We start from the raw sequence: 17,008 nt of genomic DNA on the forward strand, positions 1-17,008 counted from the left end.
ATGGATAAGCAAACTGTGGTATATGGTTTCCACATACAGTGGAAAATTATTCAGCCTTAAAAAGGAAGAAAATTCTGATATTGAGGACATTATGCCAAGTGAAATAAGCCAGTCAGAGAGGGACAAGTATTGTATGATTCCATTTATATAAGTTACCTAGAATAGTCAAATGCGAGAGACAGAAAGAATCGTGCTTGCCAGGGGCTGGAAGAAAGAATGGAGAGTTCAGAGTTACTATAAATGGGTCTAGAGTTTCAGCTGGGGAAGCGGAAAAGTTCTGTAGATAGATGGTGGTGATGCTGGCACAAGGTGAATATACTTAATGCTACAGAACTATACACTTAAGTGTTCCAGCTCTTTCAGAATTTGTCTAGCAAGTTTTCGGGTTTTCATTAGAAAACCCCCCACACAAAGAAAAATTAAAAATAAATAAAAATGACAGCTATACTTAAAAATGGTTAAAACGATAAATTATGTATATTGTTATGTATATTTTATCACAATAAAGATCAAACAGCTACCAGCAAGAAGTGGACTTTTAAAAATTACTGGTTCCAAATGTAACATAAAATATATACTTAAAGATTTACATCTCCATACTTTCAGTAACAGGCCAATATGCTAGAAAAGAGGCTCTTAAAAGGAAAAAATAGTCTTCTGCTAGGACACGATGGATGATATTCGTTCAAAACACACTCCTACACTGTGCCCACACTTTCTCTTCCATTTAGGAAGGTATATTAAAACCTAACAAAGTGGCCAGGCACGGTGGCTCACGCCTGTAATCCCAGCACTTTGGGAGGCTGACGTGGGCAGATCACTCGAGATCAGGAGTTTGAGACCAGCCTAGCCAACATGGTAAAACCCCATCTCTACTAAAAATACAAAATTAGCCAGGCATGGTGGCACATACCTGTAATCCCTACTACTTGGGAGGCTGAGGCAGGAGAATTGCTTGAACCTGGGAGGCAGAGGTTGCAGTAAGCCAAGATTGTGCCATTGTACTCCAGCCTGGGCGACAACAGTGAGACTCCATGTCACACACACACACACACACACATACACACAAAAAGAACATAACAAAGTGACAGTGAGATTACCATATGGTAACCTGAAGTTCTTACCCCATTTACTTTTTGATTAAGTAATTTACAAATTCTGGTATTTTATTACTGTTAAAACTTCTTGGGAGACAACTCACACTGATCCTGGCATAACACATGCTGAAAACTGTTGGGCTGAGGTCACACAGAGCACAAACCAGCAAGGAAAATTTAGCATAAACATAAATCACTTCAGAGAGTTCAGCCACACTAGCTGAACAAATGAAGTGATTGATTTATCCCCTCAAGTAAGACTTATGAGCAAAAAGGGAAAAAGCTAAAAATGTCTTGGTACTAATTTTAACGGTATGTAATGGAAATCTCATTTCCTATTCTAAATCTATAATTTTGATCTTATCAATCATCTCAGAACAGAGTAACATATCTGGATCTAAAATTACTCAAGAACGCATTTATGCCCTCCTGTGAGTATTATTTTCTTGAAGAGTGAATTTCACCACTGTTTTTAAAGTATCACACGGTCTTTTATAAAGTCTAGTAGGAATCAAAGTTGTATATTGAGTAGAATTTCTTTATTCATATTCCAATTTTTGTAAAAGATGAGATCCACATTATCTGCCATTAATTTAAGTAAAAACGACAGCAACTATTGGGGAAGTAACTGCTCTTTGCTGAACACACACACTCCTAAAGTAGGGGTTAGTGCCGGCTCACCATCATTTATCCAAAAGCTCTGAAAAATGCAAGTTTTGGTGACAAACCTGACCAGTTGATGTTCTTTATTTATCCCACTAAGTGTAAATGTTTGTACGTTTTACTGAAGAGTTACTAATATGTTTGATCATAGGGTACTGTTCTAGACCCCACTGGGAGTGTTATAAAACATTTATATATATTTATACATATTTTTATATATTTATATACATAGCACCCTATTTTTAGAATTTTGATTTTAGAAAGGTAACATATATATATATCATTTTGATTATATATATTTATATATCATGTTATCTTTCAAAAATAAAAATACTAAAATAATCCAGAATTCTATTTTTTTCTTTTTTTATTATTATTATACTTTAAGTTCTAGGGTACATGTGCACAATGTGCAGGTTTGTTACATAGGTATACATGTGCCATGTTGGTTTGCTGCACCTATCAACTCGTTATTTAAGTAGTTCTCCTAATGCGATCCCTCCCCCAGCCCCCCACCTGCCAACAGGCCCTGGTGTGTGATATTCCCCTCCCTGTGTCCATGTGTTCTCATTGTTCAACTCCCACTTATGAGTGAGAACATGTCATGTTTGGTTTTCTGTCTTTGTGATATTTTTCTGAGAATGATGGTTTCCAGCTTCATCCATGTCCCTACAAAGGACATGAACTCATCCTTTTTTATGGCTGCATAGCATTCCATGGTATACATGTGCCACATTTTCTTTATCCAGTCTACTATTGATGGGCATTTGGGTTGGTTTCAAGTCTTTGCTATTGTGAATAGTGCCGCCACAAACAAACGTGTGCATGTGTCTTTATAGTAGCATGATTTATAATCCTTTGGGTATATACCCAGTAATGGGATAGCTGGGTCAAATGGTATTTCTAGTTCTAGATCCTTGAGGAATGGCCACACTGTCTTCCACAATGGTTGAACTAATTTACACTCCCACCAACAGTAAAAGCGTTCCTATTTCTCTACATCTTCTCCAGAATCTGCTGTTTTCTGACTTTTTAATGATCGCCCTTCTAACTGGTGTGAGATGGTATCTCACTGTGGTTTTGCTTTGCATTTCTCTGATGACCAGTGATGATGAGCTTTTTTTCATGTCTGTTGGTTGCATAAATGTCTTCTTTTGAAAAGTGTCCATTCATACCTTTGCCCACTTTTTATGTGGTTGTTTACTTCTTGTAAATTTGTTTAAGATCTTTGTAGATTCTGGATATTAGCCCTTTGTCAGATGAGTAGATTGCAAAAGTTTTCTCCCGTTCTGTAGGTTGCCTGTTCACTCTGATGATAGTTTCTTTTGCTGTGCAGAAGCTCTTTAGTTTAATTAGATCCCATTTGTCTATTTTGGCTTTTGTTGCCATTGCTTTTGGTGTTCTAGTTATGAAGTCTTTGCCCATGCCTATGTCCTAAATGGTATTGCCTAGGTTTTCTTCTAGGGTTTTTATGGTTTTGGGCCTAACATTTAAGTCTTTAATCCATCTTCAGTTAATTTTTGTCTAAGATGTAAGAAAGGGATCTAGTTTAAACTTCTACACATGGCTAGCCAGTTTTCCAAGCACCATTTATTAAATAGGGAATCCTTTCCCCATTGCTTTTGTCAGGTTTGTCAAAGATTAGATGGTAGTAGATGTGTGGTGTTATTTCTGAGGCCTCTGTTCTGTTCCATTGGTCTATATCTCTATTTTGATACCAGTACCATGCTGTTTTGGTTACTGTAGCCTTGTAGTATAGTTTGAAGTCAGGTAGCGTGATGCCTCCAGCTTTGTTCTTTTGGCTTAGGATTGTCTTGGCTATGTGGGCTCTTTTTCGTTCCATATGAAATTTAAAGTAGTTTTTTCCAATTCTGTGAAGAAAGTCAGTGTTAGTTTGATAGGGATAGCATTCAATCTACAAATTACCTTGGGCAGTATGGCCATTTTCAGGATATTGATTCCTTCTATCCATGAGCACAGAATGTTCTTCCATTTGTTTGTGTCCTCTTTTTATTTCATTGAGGAGTGGTTTGTAGTTCTCCTTGAAGAGGTCCTTCACATCCCTTGTAAGTTGGATTCCTAGGTATTTTATTCTCTTTGTAGTAATTGTGAATGGGAGTTCACTCATGATATGGCTCTCTGTTTGTCTGTTATTGGCGTATAGGAATGCTTGTGGTTTTTGCACATTGATTTTGTATCCTGAGACTTTGCTGAAGTTGCTTATCAGCTTAAGGAGATTTTGGGCTCAGATGATGGGGTTTTCTAAATATACAATCATGTCATCTGCAAACAAAGACAATTTGACTTCCTCTTTTCCTAATTGAATACGCTTTATTTCTTTCTCTTGCTTGACTGTCCTGGCCAGAACTTCCAATGCTATTTTGAATAGGAGTGGTGAGAGAGGGCATCCTTATTTTGTGCTGGTTTTCAATGGGAATGCTTCCAGTTTTTGCCCATTCAGTATGATATTAGCTGTGGGTTTGTCATAAATAGCTCTTATTATTTTGAGATACACTCCGTTAATACCTCGTTTATTGAAAGTTTTTTAGCATGAAAGGCTGTTGGATATTGTTGAAGGCCTTTTCTGTATCTATTGAGATAATCATGTGGTTTTGGTCACTGGTTCTGTTTATGTGATGGATTATGTTTATTGATTTGCATATGTTGAACCAGCCTTGCATTCCAGGGATGAAGCCAACTTGCTCGTGGTGGATAAGCTTTTTGATGTGCTGCGGCATTTGGTTTGCCAGTATTTTATTGAGGATTTTTGCATCGATATTCATCAGGGATATTGGCCTAAAATTCTTTTTTGTTGTGTCTCTGCCAGGCTTTGGTATCAGGATGATGCTGACCTCATAAAATGAGTTAGGGAGGATTCCCTCTTTTTCTACTGATTGGAATTGCTTCAGAAGGAATGGTACCAGCTCCTCTTTGTACTTCTGGTAGAACTCAGCTGGGAATCCATCTTGTCCTGGACTTTTTTGATTGGTAGGCTATTAATGATTGCCTCAATTTCAGAACCTGTTATTGGTCTGTTCAGAGATTCAACTTCTTCCTGGTTTAGTCTTCAAAGAGCGTATTTGTCCAGGAATTTATCCATTTCTTCTAGATTTTGTAGTTTATTTGTGTAGAGGTGTTTATAGTATTCTCTGATGGTAGTTTGTATTTCTGTGGGATTGATGGTGATATCCCCTTTATCATTTTATATTGAATCTATTTGATTCTTCTCTCTTTTCTTCTTTATTAGTCTTGCAGGCGGTCTCTCAATTTTGTTGATCTCTTCAAAAAGCCAGCTCCTGGATTCATTGATTTTTTGAAGGGTTTTTCGTGTCTCTATCTCCTTCAGTTCTGCTCTGATCTTAGTTATTTATTGTCTTCTGCTAGCTTTTGAATTTGTTTGCTCTTGCTTCTCTTTTAATTGTGATGTTAGGGTGTCGATTTTAGATCTTTCCTGCTTTCTCTTGTGGGCATTTAGTGCTATAAATTTCCCTCTGCACACTGCTTTAAATGTGTCCCAGAGATTCTGGTTTGTTGTGTCTTTGTTCTCATTGGTTTCAAAGAACATCTTTATTTCTGCCTTAATTTCGTCATTTACCCAGTAGTCAGTCAGGAGCAGGTTGTTTAGTTTCCATGTAGTTGTGCAGTTTTGAGTGTGTTTCTTAATCCTGAGTTCTAATTTGATTGCACTGTGGTCTGAGAGGCAGTTTGTGTGATTTCTTGTCTTTTACATTTGCTGAGGAGTGTTTTACTCCCAATTATGTGGTCAATTTTAGAATAAGTGCGATGTGGTGCTGAGAAGAATGTGTATTCTGTTGATTTGGGGTGAAGAGTTCTGTAGATGTCTATTAGGTCTGCTTGGTGCAGAGCTGAGTTCAATTCCTGGATATCCTTGTTAACTTTTTGTCTTGTTGATCTGTCTAAGGCTGACAGTGGGGTGTTAAAGTCTCCCATTATTATTGTGTGGGAGTCTAAGTCTCTTTGTAGGTCTTTAAGAACTTGCTTTATGAATCTGGGTGCTCCTGTATTGGGTGCATATATATTTAGGATAGTTAGCTCTTCTCGTTGCATTGATCCCTTTACCATTATGCAATGGCCTTCTTTGTCTCTTTTGATCTTTGTTGGTTTAAAGTCTGTTTTATCAGAGACTAAGATTGCAACCCCTGCTTTTTTTTGCTTTCCATTTGCTTGGTAGATCTTCCTCCATCCTTTTATTTTGAGCCTATGTGTGTCTTTGCACATGAGATGGGTCTCCTGAATACAACACAATGATGGGTCTTGACTCTTTATCTAATTTGCTAGTCTGTGTCTTTTAATTTGGGCATTTAGTCCATTTACATTTAAGGTTAATATTGTTAGGTGTGAATTTGATCGTGTCATTATGGTGCTAGCTGATTATTTTGCCCATTAATTGATGCAGTTTCTTCATAGCGTTGATGGTCTTTACAATTTGTCATGTTTTTGCAGTGGCTGGTACCGGTTGTTCATTTTCATGTTTAGTGCTACCTTCAGGAGCTCTTGTAAGGCAGGCCTGGTGGTGACAAAATCTCTCAGCACTTGCTTGTCTGTAAAGGATTTTATTTCTCCTTCACTTATGAAGCTTAGTTTGGCTGGATATGAAATTCTGGGTTGAAAATTCTTTTCTTTAAGAATGCTGAATATTGGCCCCACTCTCTTCTGGCTTGTAGGGTTTCTGCAGAGAGATCCGCTGTTAGTCTGATGGACTTCCCCTCGTGGGTAACCCGACCTTTCTCTCTGGCTGCCCTTAACATTTTTTCCTTCAGTTCAACCTTGGTGAATCTGACAACTATGTGTCTTGGGGTTGCTCTTCTCGAGGTCTATCTTTGTGGTGTTCTCTGTATTTCCTGAATTTGAATGTTGGCCTACCTTGCTAGGTTGGGGAAGTTCTCCTGGATAATACCCTGAAAAGTGTTTTCTAACTTGGTTCCATTCTCCCTGTCCCTTTCAGGTACACCAATCAAATGTAGATTTGGTATTTTCACATAGTCCCATATTTCTTGGAGGCTTTGTTCATTTCTTTTCACTCTTTTTTCTCTAATCTTGTCTTCTCACTTTATTTCATTAATTTGATCTTCAATCACTGATATCCTTTCTTCCGCTTGATCGAATCGGCTATTGAAGCTTGTGTATGCTTCTCAAAGTTCTTGTACTGTGGTTTTCAGCTCCATCAGGTCATTTAAGGTCTTCTCTACACTGGTTATTCTAGTTAGCCATTCATCTAAGCTTTTTTCAAGGTTTTTACCTTCTTTGTGATGGGTTAGAACATGTTTCTTTAGCTCGGAGAAGTGTGTTATTACCAACCTTCTGAAGCCTATTTCTGTCAACTCGTCAAACTCATTCTCTATCCAGTTTTGCTCCCTTGCTGGTGAGGAGTTATGTTCCTCTGGAGGAGAAGAGGCATTCTGGGTTTTGGAATCTTCAGCCTTTCTGCTCTGGTTTCTCCTCATCTTTGTGGTTTTATCTACCTTTGGTCTTTGATGTTGGTGACCTAGAGATGGGGTTTTGGTGTAGATGTCCTTTTCATTGATGTTGATGCTATTCCTTCCTGTTTGTTAGTTTTCCCTCTAACAGGCCCCTCAGCTGCAGTTCTGTTGGAGTTTGCTGGAGGTCCACTCCAGACCCTGTTTTCCTGAGTATCACCAGCGAACGCTGCTGAACAGCAAGTATTGCTGCCTGATCCTTCCTCTGGAAGCTTCATCTCAGAGGGGCACCCACCTGTATGAGGTGTTTGTCAGCCCCTACTGGGAGGTGTCTCCCAGACAGGCTACACAGGGGTCAGGAACCCACTTAAGAAGGCAGTCTGTCCATTATTGGATCTCAGATGCCGTGCTGGGAGAACCACTGCTCTCTTCAGAGCTGTCAGGCAGGGACGTTTAAGTCTGCAGGAGCCGTCTGCTGCCGTTTGTTCAGATATGCCCTGCCCCAGAGGTGGTATCTAGAGAGGCAGTAAGCCTTGCTGAGCTGAAGTGGGCTCCGCCCAGTTTGAGCTTCTCTGCCACTTGTTTACACGGTGAGCATAGAACCACTTACTCAAGCCTCAGCAATGGCGGACGCCCCTCCCCTGACCAAGCTCCAGCATCCCAGGTCAATCTCAGCCTGCTGCACTAGCAATGAGCAATACTCCGTGGGCGTGGGACCTGCCACGCCAGGCACAGGAGGTAATCTCCTGGTCTGCTGGTTGTGAAGACCATGGGAAAAGCACAGTATTTGGGCAGGAGTGTACCGTTCCTCCAGATACAGTCACTCACGGCTTCCCTTGGCTAGGAAAGGGAAATCCCCCTGACCCCTTGCGCTTCCCGAGTGAGGCAACGCCCCACCCTGCTTTGGCTCGCCCTCCATGGGCTGCACCCACTGTCCAACCAGTCCCAGTGAGATGAACCAGGTACCTCAGTTGGAAATGCAGAATGCAGAAATCATCCATCTTCTGCGTCGATCTTGCTGGGAGCTGTAGACCAGATCTGTTCCTATTCGGCCATCTTGGAAGCGACTCCAATAATCCTGAATTCTAAAACTCTTCTTCCAGAAAAGGAATAATGAACTTGGACTCCCATTTTACAGATGAAAAAACTGAGGCTTGAAGAGTGGCAGTGTCTTGCCAAGGCCCATATAGAAAGTAAGAGGCCAAGCCACTGAAAGAAGGTTGTCTGCTTAGAAGGCACTCTTTCCATTATACCAGGCAATGAGAAAACACACCCAGATAAAGATTACATGGTAAGAGATGAGTTATTTGGTGTTAATCTGAGTGGGTTTCCTGGCATAAATGTAGCATGACTAAAATAACTGGAAAGTCTCTGATTACATGAATGTGATAGTGGCAGATTTTTCCTTGAGATTAATAATAGTTTTATCAATTTTATTTCCTTTGTTTTTATTTCCTGTTGATGAAAATATTTGACATTTTTACATACTCACAAATCTAACAGAACCCAGTTTTGTGTTTCATAATTGTTGTAGTTTGTTTCACGTGCCTTTAAACACTCATATTCTCAAAGTACAAAATATATGCATAAATACAGAAAAATATATATTTTCTGTCTGGAAGTTTGGGAATTGGGGAGATTTATGCCCTCACCCACAGTGTGACTTATGCAACACTGTTTTTTCTGGTTGTTGTTTGTTTGTTTTTTGAGACAGGATCTTGCTCCGTTACCCAGGCTGGAGTGCAGTGGTGCGATAATAGCTCACTGTAGCCTTGACCTGCCGCCTTCCCCCATCGCCCCTGCCCTCCCCACCCACCCCACCCCTAGGCTCAAATAATCCTCTTGCCTCAGCCTCCCAAGTAGCTGGCACTACAGCCATGTGCCACCACAGCCATCTGATTTTTTTTTTCCAATTTTTGACAGAAGTCTCACTATGTTGCCCAGGCCAGTCTCAAACTCCTGAGCAAGTGATCCTCCCATCTCAGCCTCCTAAAGTGCTGAGAAAACAGGCATAAGCCACCATGCCCAGCCTGTAACACCATCTTTATGCTGCTTAAAGGAGGAGAGTATTATTTGTAATTTAACAGCTACATAAATGTGGGCGGAGTGTTTTAAAGAGGAGTCTGAGCATTAATGCAGAATGGACACTGGTGTCCCACATGTTCAGCTGCACACTCCGCTTCAGCAGCCCAGTCCAACATTCACCATCAAAAACAAGTCTTAGGTCTCTCCAGGTAATTTTTGTATCCAAACCATTTAATAGTGAATACAATGAAAGCCCAGAATGAAAAGACACCAACAGAATCCTGTAGGTTAAAAGCTAGCCTGATCTCAACATCAGTAGGTTCACAGTTATTTTGTTTGGTAGCTCAAAATAAAATTATTCTTCCCAATGGGCGAATGAACTTAGAAGCTCTAGCAATTCTGGCTCCTTTCACCAGAACAAGCTGCAATCTGCAATAAACAGGAAGAGGCTTCATATGTGAGGTAAAAGCCCCTCTTACTCCCTCTCTCCCAAGGAGGATTGCCAATGCAGTTTTGATGAGTAAATAAAGAATTACTGGGATGGTCAAGAACTACCACCCTAAGCATATCCAGCAGTCAGCCCATGCTATTCAACTGTGTTCCAACTACCTTTAAAAAGAATGACTGAACTCACAGAATGGTAAGAGTTGGAACGGAGACCTCCCACTGGACAACAATGAAAGATGAAACCCTAAATATATCTGAAGTGAATGTTTTTCATTGAACTGTCTCAAAAATCATGATGAGATTAACCTAGAACTCTCATATTTAGTTTCTTTGGTGCTACTGAAAATAGTTTGACCGTTGTCCATTTTTAACTGGACTGAGGGAAATAACAATGTCACTGTATTTTACATAATGAAATAAAGGATCTGGCAACACAGCGCAGCTGTTATAAGACACAAATGCCACCTTAATATGATTTCTTAAATATTTAATAAGCTGGGTTTTAGTCTGGGTCTGCATGCTCACTAATATCAAGTAAAAAAAATGAATTATCTTCTGCATGAAGACAGGGAAGGTAGACAGGGAGGCAATGGCCTATTATGCTAAAAGCTCTTAAAAGTCAGGAAGGTATTCAATATATTTAAAAATTAAATGATGAAAAACCTGTTCTGAAGTCCCAACAGTTTTTAGATATAGGTTCCTTTTGTAAAGGAAATAATCTGCTGCCTGCTCTTTGGTATAACACAATAAATATGATAATTACTTCATATAACAACTTAAATTATTTTAGATAAATTGCTTTTGAATGACTGCATTTGTTTCCATTTTTAAATATCTACAAAATTATAAATCTACCTTTTCCTCTTAACCTGATGAAATGAGCAAAATTCAATACCTGGGTAATTTCTTGTCTTCAATTATATACTTGTTTACATATATAACATGAACTTTAAATATGATAATAACCTAACTACACATTTTATAAATGCCTTTACTTTTATTTTAATATATTCTTTTTTAATCCCAACACTGTGGGCAATAAAAAAATGAATGATGAGCATTATCAAAAAGTTCTGAGTATAGTAGGGGAGATAACAGGCGACTGTGCCATAAATTACTAAAATACAAGGAATAAAGGGATAAATGGTACAGGAAGGCATGACATGCTATGAGAGTTCAGAGAAAAGGAAGCTATCTTGAGATTATGAATCAAAAAGGTTTCATGGCATAGGAAATATGTGAATTGGATCTTGGCAAAAATTTGAAAGGATGGCAGAGGGGTGTAGCTGGCTGCCCAGGGGCTAAGGGAGGGGTTGGTTATACATTTGGACCCACCAGAAAGGCAGGGTAAAGCCCCAGTGGCAGTTGGGAGGTGGGGTGTGGGGAATGGAGGGTCTCCAGGGAACTCAGAGCTATCAGCATGAGATGGCTGCCAAACTTGGGGCTTCTCTGACCATGCCAACAGGCTTGAGCTGGGGTAGGGGCAAAGCCTTGGCTGTGAACACAGTTGGAAGTTTTGATGGGCAAACTGGATGTAATAATAACCAAACTGGGAGTGTTTCAGGAATTCAAGTGTTTGGAAGATTTTTGATTAAGCACAATTGGGTGAATTAAGTGTCTGACATTTCTTCCAGGAGCAGAACTGCCCCACAGAGCAGAAGTGTAGGAGCAACTGTGGGAAAGATTAAAGTTGCTATGTCATTGCCCCCTGTGAGTCCTGTTTGACATAACAGTTACATAAATATGGAAATAGCTTAAATAACAAGCAGCCATGTATGATCACGTATTTAGTACTTCTGGATGTACCCATCTCTTTATAAAGAGTACACAAACTTAGTAGTATAACAAAGTACAGTATAAAGAACAAAAGATATTATTACACCATTTCTAATGAAAGGACTAAAATTAAGATTTCCAACAGAGAATGTAAGCAGGAAACCACTGTTAGGATTTCTCCTGTAAAACACAAGTTGGAGCACTTTACTAATGTCTGGGATGAGCTGATGGATACCTCAGTGCTTATCTTTCTCTTTCATTTCTCTTTAAAGAAAGAAATCTATACACATTTTCTTTCTGGAGACATGATTACTAGAAACGTATAACACTGGTGCAGTAGCACTCATCTACCTATTTTTTTAAAAGAAATTTTTGCTTACTTGGAACTTGCTAAGAATAAAGTTAATATGCTTTTTTTTTCTTTTTGGTACTTGGAACAATGTTAATGTACCTCAAAATTTTAGTGTAAAATCAAATGTATTTTCTATCAAGCTAGACATTTTTATATATTCAAGGTTTTGTTGTTTTCTGGCAACTGGCCAAAGCAACCCATTTATAAAAGAAATTGGTATTCCTCTCCTGGCAGAGATAAGAGCTCTGTCAGTCATCCTTTGCAGATTGTTCTCTCGTGAATTGGGGGCACAGGGAGAAAAAGAGAAAAAGAGAATACACGACAGTTAAAAACAAATTTATAACTACATACACATTTCAATGTAGAAACAATTAGTCATCACTAGTAAAAGACACGACCTTCAAATGCAAGTGAACTTGAAAAACAGTAGTTCTCAAACTCTACCGCACACTAGAGCCGTCTGGGGAGATTTGAAGACTCCCAGTGCCCAGGCCACAGGCCCTATCAATTAAATCAGAAGTTCTGGGGGTGGGACCTGGGCACCAGGGTTTCTAAAACTCCCTAGATGATTCTAATATGCAGCCTACTTTAAAAACCAGTGTTTAAAAATGCTTCTCTGTTCCCTACTAAGTATACTGACTTTCTGTAATCAACGTTAAAATTGTCTATGAAAATGAACAAACAATGTAAGAATGTTGTGAGAAAGTCAGCTATACTGATTTCATATCACACATCATTAAATTTCTAAGAGCTAAATTTTGGTGGTGGGAAGTTGGTTTTAGAGTTCTTCAGATTGTTAGTGAAAGACCATTACATACCTGTCTTTAGTATGACCTAACAGTTGAATTTCAAAGTATTCTGCAAATATGATTTGTGTGCTTTGCAACTGAGCAGAAAGAGTACAATTACATGAGTGATCATAATATTTGGTAGAAAGTGATTTGTGTCACAGAGATGTACAGAAAAATTGTTATGATTGTCAAGGAAAGGGAAAGATGAATGCCAGATTAGTCACAATTGAAGGTGATGCCATCTGATGTGGACTTTGAAGCACTTGTTCCAGGAAAGGAAAAGGAGCAGGAGATGCGAATGAGGGACACATGTGGGAAACAGAATGGTTCAATTCGACAGATGCCAGGAGTAAAAGGAGATAGGTTTGGAAAAGGCTGGATCACTTCCAGGAGGATCCTGAATGTCTAAGTCTGAGGCTCCTGGAACAAAGAATGACATTATCTACCGTGGTCTCATTTGGCTTTTCTGCAGTGTGTGGCACTGTTGACCCCTTGCTACCTTCTTTTCTGTGTTCCACTCCCTTTGGTTCCACAATCTTCCTTCACATTTTAGCTCTCGAATGTCCCTTTTCTAGCCCCCCTTACACTTCTCTTACTCCATTCATCCTGTATGTGTCCCTCATTTCCAAATTCTTGTTTTGCTTTGTTTTTTGAGATGGAGTCTCACTCTGTTGCCCAGGCTGGAGTGCAGTGGTGCGATCTTGGCTCACCGCAACCTCTGCCTCCTGGGTTCAAGTGATTATCTCGCCTCGGCCTCCTGAGTAGCTGGATCACAGACACACACCACCAAACCTGGCTAATATTTTCTATTTTTTAGTAGAGATGGGGTTTCACTATGTTGGCCAGGCTGGTCTCGAACTCCTGACCTCAGGTGATCCACCTGCCTCAGCCTCCCAAAGTGCTGGGATTACAGGTGTGAGCCATTATGCCCAGCCTCTCATTTCCAAATTCTATCACATTTCTTAAATGTCTCTTGTACGAAAATTCTATTCTCCTTTGTCTTTGTTGTTCCTACTATAAACATCTGATGTTTGAACTACTCTCAGGTGCTTGGACTCCAAGCTGAAACCTATGTCATCCACACTCCTGTCTCCTCCTTCTCCCTCACTACCTTAAGAAGTCACCCAGTTCAGGTGAGTCTCTCTTCTCAACCTCTAACTTTTACTTTCTTTATTTAGGTGTTGCAGGCCAGACTTGGATACCCTAAATAGCTCTAACAAGGTTTTCTGCCTCCAGAGTCAGTACCTTCCAGTCCATTCTCCACACAGCTTCCAGAGCATCTTTACAAAACCTTAATCACATGACTCCTCTGCTCAGGGCCCTGTGGTTCCCAAGTTAATGTTCAGACTTCCTACTTAGCACATAAGGTCCCTTATGATTTGACACTTGCTCACTTCTGTGTGGCTCACACCCCTCCCCTTCTCATTCTTTAAGTCTCCATCCTCTCCCTGGAAGCTTTTTGAGACTCCCTGCTCTGAGACAGATGTTCTTCCTCTGTGCCCAACTCATAGCTTATACAGAACTGCAACTGTTAGTTTACTTGTCTGTCCCCAGGAAGTGATTTTCACTCACGTAGACATACATTAGAAACCCACCCTACTTCACCACACTCGTTTACAAGTCTGTCTCCACTTGGAGCCTGTAAACACCTTGCTGGGGAGGGCAGGACACACTTCTTGTTCTGCTTTCTGCTGCACGCACTTAGCACAGCTCCTGGCACATAATTAGCACTCTAGCAAATGAATGACTAATCAGAGTTGTGGGTAGAAGGGCTCATTCACCTACTCCTTGAATGACTGAAGCAGCAATGTGAACAACAGACGGGTGAGACTTTGAGAGAGGAGAGGAATTAGATGCTATTACGAAAAGTCAGGAGCACCAATGCAATTGATGGACAGTGTTCTCTAACTTATTAAATCCATTGGCTTGTCTAGCTAAACCATCTGAGCTCTAAGTCCACCCAGTGGCTTTATTCCTTAGTCTCCTCCCTCAGTCTCAGTCACTGAATAACAGATTGTGTCATGTCTTCCACATGCCTGCAAGAACAACAAAAAAAAAGACCTTTCACCCTTTCCCAGTCACTTACTTCCATTCCTTTAGGGCAAAATACTATACCACTAATCCTCACAGGAATAGCTGTTTGTATTTAATTGAAGAACAATATGCATTTATTCACAAATAGAGGTAGTGGCTCTATCATGGGGTACTATCAGGGAATATGTGATTGGTTTCAATCTGTTTTGAAAAAAAGCTTTACAATAGTTTTCAAAATGGATATTTGATCTGGTCAGTCTTAGTCCTAAAGAGAAACAATAGAATTCCCAGTTTGCTCAGAGGAGACAATGGATTTCCCAAGGATAACGGACTAACTGGGGTAGGGGGAAGGATTCAGGTCCAAACTGTTAATGGGGCTTGTTTCAGTGAAACCTTACTAGACCAGTCTCTCCAGACTAGTGTCTTGATTGCTTCAGAGACAGAATTGTCTAAAAGCATCGGGAAGCTAGAAACAAAACTCCTTTGGACAAAGTTATCATTCACTATATTTTGTAAGGAGTTAATGGCATGATGAGAAGAGCAAAGACATGGATTTTTGTCTGTGTGTGTATACAATTACATCAGAAGCTCCACCATCTATCTCTTTGAAAGCTCCCATCCACATAGTCACCTTAGGAAGCTCAATATGGATTATAGCCCTGCTACTACAGCTTCTACCACAAAACTCCCCTTTCAGAGCTAGCTTCAAAACCAAATTAAAATGCACATATGTTTCATTCCTTCAGAATCGTAGTCAGCAAACAGTTTCTTGAAAGGGTCAAAAATGTATGTATGGCTTACAATAGGCTTTGTAAGCCTTATAGCTTCTGTTGAAACTAATTTGTCATTACCACATGAAGGCAGCCATAGGATTAAACAAATGAATATGGCTGTGTTCCAGTAAAACTTTATTTGTGGTCACAGAAATTTGAATTTCATGTAATTTTCACATCATGAAATATTATTCCTTTTTTCTTTTTCAACCATTTAAAAACATAAAAAAATTTATGGCTCAAAATAGGAAGAGGGACAGGTGTGGCCAGCAGCAGTAGCTTGCAATCCACTGTTTAGAGCAATATTTATAAGCCTTATCCACTAGCATGGTGTTGGTCGTGAATGACCTTTTCAGAAATTAAGTGCATCCTCAATAAATGAAAATGATGATAGAGATTCAGTGAAATGATTCCTTTATGTAGAATAATACTCACTGGAATGAACAAATAAAAATAAAAAGGAGAACAAGGAAGAGTAGGGGAAGAAGAAAGAGGAAAAAAAGGAAGGAGGTGGAAGAAAAGGAATAGAAGCAGAAAAAAAAAATGAAAGATTTGATGTGGCAAAGGAAGTATTTACTGAATGACTAACATGTGCCATTCTTCTAAGTACTTTCTGTACCTTACTTTATTTAATCCTCAAAAATCCTGTGAAGTAAGTGTTTCCCCTCTCATTTTGCAGACACAGCTATTAAGTGGAAGAACCATAATTCAGACACGATCAGGCACGCTCAGGGTGGTATGGCCGTAGATAGAGGAACCATAATTCAAAGCCAGGTCTGTGTTACTCCATAGCCCACAGTTTTTCCACTCCACTTTAGTGTCCATAGAATCAGATATGATATTTTTATTATGTTTAGGCACATCTTACATAGTGAGGTTCCAGTACATTGAGTTTTTAAATCTTAAGAAATCCTAAACGGGTAATTTTTATAAGGCACGTGAAAGAGGTTGTTTATTCAAGCTCTTCTAAGTACACTCTCTTGATCTTTGACAGTCAACAAAAATATACACTGGGGAAAGGACACTTCATTCAATAAATAGTGCTGGAAAATTGAAAAGCCATATGCCGAAGAATCAAACTGGACCCCTATTTCTTACCATATACAAAAATTAACTCAAGATGGATTAAAGAGTTAAATGTAAGACCTGGAACTATAAAAATGCTAGAACAACCATAAAAATGCTAAGAAAAACTCTTCCGAACATTGGTCTAGTCAAAGAATTTATGACTAAGTCCTCAAAAGGAAACACAACAAAAACAAAAATAGACAAATGGAACTTAATTAAACAAAAAGCTTCTGCACAGCAAAAGAAATAATCAACAGAGTAAACAGACAACCTACAAAATGGGACAAAATATTTGTAAACAATGCAACCAACAAAGGAAAAACTGATCCAGAATCTATGAGGAACTCAAACAACTCATCAAGAAAAAACAAATAACCCCATTAAAAAGTGGGGAAAGAACATGAATAGACATTTTGCAAAAGAAGACACACAAGTGGCCAACAAACTTACAAAATAACGCTCAACATCACTAATCATAAAAATGAATATGGAAACCATTTGTGTCATGACAATAACAATGTCACCAATAACACCACATGAGATA

General features: G+C 39.3%; 1 protein-coding gene and 1 non-coding gene across 33 annotated transcripts in view; one reads left to right on the forward strand and one right to left on the reverse strand.

Annotated features, from left to right (window-relative positions):
* The window catches only part of NRCAM (neuronal cell adhesion molecule), a 314,317-nt gene that overhangs the window by 127,707 nt on the left and 169,602 nt on the right, over positions 1-17,008 (reverse strand). The window lies entirely within an intron of this gene.
* On the forward strand, positions 344-405 carry LOC129041802 (U7 small nuclear RNA). Its single transcript, XR_008503947.1, has one exon. It is a non-coding gene; the product is annotated as a U7 small nuclear RNA (small nuclear RNA).

Source organism: Pongo pygmaeus, chromosome 6 (assembly GCF_028885625.2).
Source record: "Pongo pygmaeus isolate AG05252 chromosome 6, NHGRI_mPonPyg2-v2.0_pri, whole genome shotgun sequence".
NCBI classification, from domain to species: Eukaryota; Metazoa; Chordata; class Mammalia; order Primates; family Hominidae; genus Pongo; species Pongo pygmaeus.